A 4,698-nucleotide genomic window follows, 5' to 3' on the forward strand; every position below is an offset into this window, starting at 1 on the left:
CTCCTACTTCTTGAGACAAAAGTCGTATGCTATATATATAGACTTAGATTATACACATTTGGTATTTCGAGCCGAGTATACCTCGCCTATCTATATCTCGAAATATGTGTTGGTAAGCTTTTCGCTTCGATCAAGTTTATCTTTACCTAGTGACGAAAGTCATGATATGTTTCAATCATCTTGAAAATTGCTGTGACGAAAAATGGTTTGTGAACAACAACTATATAATGTCCTCTGAGAATGTTTCTTTTCTAGAGTTGATTCTCCTTTAATCCTCTGTTTTTCTTTTCTCAAACCGGGTTAAACGACTTAAAGACTTCATTGGTATTGTGAAGCCATACCGATACTACTTTTATCGTAGTTGTGTGATCTAATCTTGCATCTTCTATCGTACGAGTATAATCAGATTGATTGGCTTGAGATCGTGAGAGTTCTCCGATAGGCAAGATATAAAAGTAATCACAAACATCTTCGTCTCATCGTTTGTGATTCCACGATATCTTATTTCGCTACCATAGGATTAAGATTGTTGTGAGGTGATTGATTAATCTAGGCTGTTCTTCGGGAATATAAGACCAGATTATCAATTAGTCTTTGTTCACCTTGATTATATATCAAAAGACGAAACAACAACTTTAGGGTTTTCTGTGGGAGACAGATTTATCCTTTGATAGACTTTTCTGTGGGAGACAGGTTTGTTTATTGTTAAAGCCTGCGATTTTGGGTCATAGCAACTCTTAGTTGTGGGTGAGATCAGCTAAGGGAATCAAATGCATAGTATCCTGCTGGGATCAGAGGCGTATGGGTGCAACTGTACCTTGGATCAGTGGGAGACTGATTGGGGTTCAACTACAGTCCAGTCCGAAGTTAGCTTTGAGTAGGCTAGTGCATGTAGCGGCTTAATACAGTGTGTATTCAATCTGGACTAGGTCCCAGGGTTTTTCTGAATTTGCAGTTTCTGGTGTATGTGTTATTTCTTTTCCGCATTATATTTGTTTATATAATAGAAATAATACAGGTTGTGCGTTAGATCAATCAATTGGATAGTCCGACCTAACGGTTTTTGATTGATATTGATTGATCCTTGGATATTGGTCTTCGGTACCATCCAAATATCTCTCTCTTTAATCGAGACTCGCAGTTTGCTTGAGTAAGATTAAATCGAGTGATTGAGATATAAACTCTTTCATATGTCTTTTTATTGATTGAGTCTGACCGTCTAGTTGATTCTCATAAAAAGAATATTAGAGTTTGTCCATACAGATTGCTAAGCGAAATATTGGGTGGTGTTGTTAGACCCCCGCTTTTTCAAAAGTGATATAAAAGAGAATTAATCTTTTTTTTTTCTTCCACGACCGACCACCACTTCCTCCCTTCATCATATTCACGCCTGCAACAAGGGAGCAAGAGAATTTTTCCGGAGCTGTTGATCGCCGTCCGACCGGAGCAACGAACGTCCGGTCGACGCCGACTAGGTACGTGGCCAACTTTTTTTTTTTTTTGATGCTTATTTTATGAGTTTCTCATAACTTGATCATGTTAAAATTACATACATGTGTATATATGAGTGTGAGTTTTGTTGAAAACCCTTGTTTTATTAAATGTATGTTCGTTCGATCATTAGTTCAAGAGATTAACAATAATCCCTAACTTGAGAGAGATTTTTCTTTTGAAATAGACCTATGTCCAGCAATAAAATTTTGTTTATGAGCTTTCATGGAAACCAAAACTTTATTTTAAAAGGTGTGAACTTTTCACAAGACCGAAATAAACCTTCGTTTCAAAGAAAAATGCTCGTACGAATGAAAAGAGTTTATTTATATATATAAGAAACGTGGAACTTATCAAGGATGTATATTATATTTATTTTTTTGATAAACTCACGTGATCCGGAGTTCACGTCAAATTTTTTTACGTGACTTAATCACGATTTTATGTTTTGTAAAATTGAAACATGGGTTTTGAGTAACCCTTGAACTAGACAATTTATTTATGATGAGATATTGTCTTGATGTAAGTTTCATAGCTCAGTTGTGGATGTTCATACTATGAAAACTATGTTCATGATTTTATGAAAAATATGGTTTCAATTTTCAAATGATAAGGTTTTGTTCGTTATTGCAGGTTTCAGAGAACGAACTAATTTTGGAGTGCTAACTCTTGCTTCACAATCACTAAATCGTGAAAAGGTAAGAGTTAAGAGTTACCATTTTTGCACTGGATTTATTATCAGCGTGTCCATAATTTTATGCTCCTGGTTCCAAAAAATGGTGACTTCCAGCAGCAGCGAATATGATTATAGTTATTCCTCCAGCTCTTTTGACGAGGATTTCAAAGCTTCTGCAGCCAAATAGAAAACTAAGACAAATCATGCTAAGGGGGTAAAGCCTAATATACCCCTTAATGATCGGAGAGTCACTTATGCTGAGCTTATGAAGAGAAAATCCAAGGATGATGAGGCAGACGACCGTCAGTGTAGAAAGGATCGAATCCGGCGCAGAATACTAGCGGCTGAGGAAAGACGTCGATTTGCTGACGGTGTACCTTCCGACTCTGATGCTTCAGAAGATGAACCAGTATGGGTGTCGCGGGATCGCAAGATTAAGCCAGATCGTCATACCAGAGAACTTAGAGAGATTGCGAAACGAGTCGAAGATAAAGTAGAAGAGGACTCGGGCGATCCTAATATCCATCCAGACTTTATCAATGTCCATGATAGTCACTCCATCGAAGAAGAGGATTCTGAGAAGGACAATGATGATGAATCTTATAAGTCTGACAACTCGGATGAATCTGAAGAGTAGCTTTACTCCTGATCTTATTCAAACATTTGAATGTTTTCTTAGTCTTCATAGTATACATCTATTTTATTTGAGTAGCTTTACTTCAGTGTTAATATTTTCCTTTTGAATAAGAAATCCCTTTGATAATGTTGATTCTTCTTGATTGAATCAAACAGAATGAGCTAATGCTCATGCGCCAAAACCCATCATGACTCTTTTGGACTTTCCTTGGCGATTTTCATATGCAAAATACTAGGATACGCCCCATATGCTGAGAAAACATGTGACATGCACAAGGTCGTTTGAATGTATCCAGCTTTGGTCAGTTCCCAGTACGTTATTTTCCTCCGCGTCTCCAGTATTGCTCTTGTTTGAAATTTAGGGTTTCAGTAAACCTTGCAACTGAATTGACTATTCATAGAAGATAAGCACCCACTTTATCTCATATATATCTTCAAGACTTAGGGTTTTAGCATTTATGCAAATACTTCTTCCGTTCCTGAGTTAGTTTCGTCTCGTAGAGAAAATTTTGATTATCATACCTTTCATTGCTATGTCTAGCAGTAGTATGTCTTCTCGAAATGAACCTCAGTCGAAGCATGAAGTGGAAGCGTCCGTCTCAGTAAGTTGTATATCTTCTTCGTCTTTATTTGATCAAAGTTATTGATTATTGGAAATGATTTGTCGCAGGATCATCAGAAGAATCCTTCTTCTCATAACTCGAGGCCCAAGCGGACTGCTAGAGCCCCTGCCCGGTATAGGTCGGATCATGCTGAGGCTGGATCATATGTAAGAAACCCTATGACTTCTGAAGTTTTACCATGCTCAATTTTCGATAAAATTAAACATTTCTTTATTTCGTTGTAGGTTGATGTTCGCGTTGTTGTTGACACTAGAAGGAGGAGGAATGGAAAGTCCGTGGTTGAAGATAGCAGCCGTGTCTGCGAAGACTCTGCCGAATCCGCGGAGGCTGAGAATAGGGTCCATGCTCGTGATTACCCAACAGCTGGGCTCTTGTTTGAAGCTCCCTTGATTAACACTTTTTCGGAAAATGAAGTGGTTGGTGGATTCGTCATCCCCAAGTGTCACGCGCCTCTGTACACCAAATCTGGAAAAGGTACATGCACATTGCTATGACCTAAGTGTGGAAAGGCTTTCTACCAAGTCTTCTGACTACAGTTGCAGGGCTGTTACCAATCATTGAAGAGATTAACCAGATGCGCCTTCGGGATGTCAAGAATCAAGAATTGCACAAGTGGGACGAGATGATTTCAAATTGTGAGACTCTGCGGTTCAACGTAGGCTGGCTTCATCATCGGCTTAAAATGATCAAGATTCATAAGGCAGCGGAGGCTGCTGATGCAATTTTTGTTACTACTGCTTCATTGGAAGAGGAGAAGGTGCTTGCTTTGGAGTCGACAAGAGTCGAGAAGGCGGTCCAGGATTTGAAGACGAGGACCAAAAATTTTCAGAAGAAGCTTGACAGGGTTTTCTATAAAGATTATCCATTGTTGGATGGCTTGCTCTGAGTGAGAATCTGAGAGTTGAGGTGTTAGTTTTTTGACAAGGTAGGATAATCAGACAGTATGAGGGAATTTTGTTCAATTGATGAATGTTCTATGAACAAATGAGCATCTTGCATGCTCTTTGAAGAAAATAAATTACATTTTGAAATGTGTATGAATAATGGCAAAAGGTTAATTATCTGTTGTTGATTAAGCATAGTAGGCTTTGAGCCATTTGTTGTTGATGATATTTCCTTCCACTCCTCCATTAATAGCTAAGATCTTGTAATATCCACTGGATACCGCTTTGATGATCACATATGGTCCTTCCCATTTTTGAGAGAACTTAGGAGCAGATATATCTTGTTGAATATATTTTGTCGTCTTTAGCACCAAATCTCCTACTTGAA

The sequence above is a fragment of the Papaver somniferum genome, chromosome 4 (assembly GCF_003573695.1).
Source record: "Papaver somniferum cultivar HN1 chromosome 4, ASM357369v1, whole genome shotgun sequence".
Lineage (NCBI taxonomy): Eukaryota > Viridiplantae > Streptophyta > Magnoliopsida > Ranunculales > Papaveraceae > Papaver > Papaver somniferum.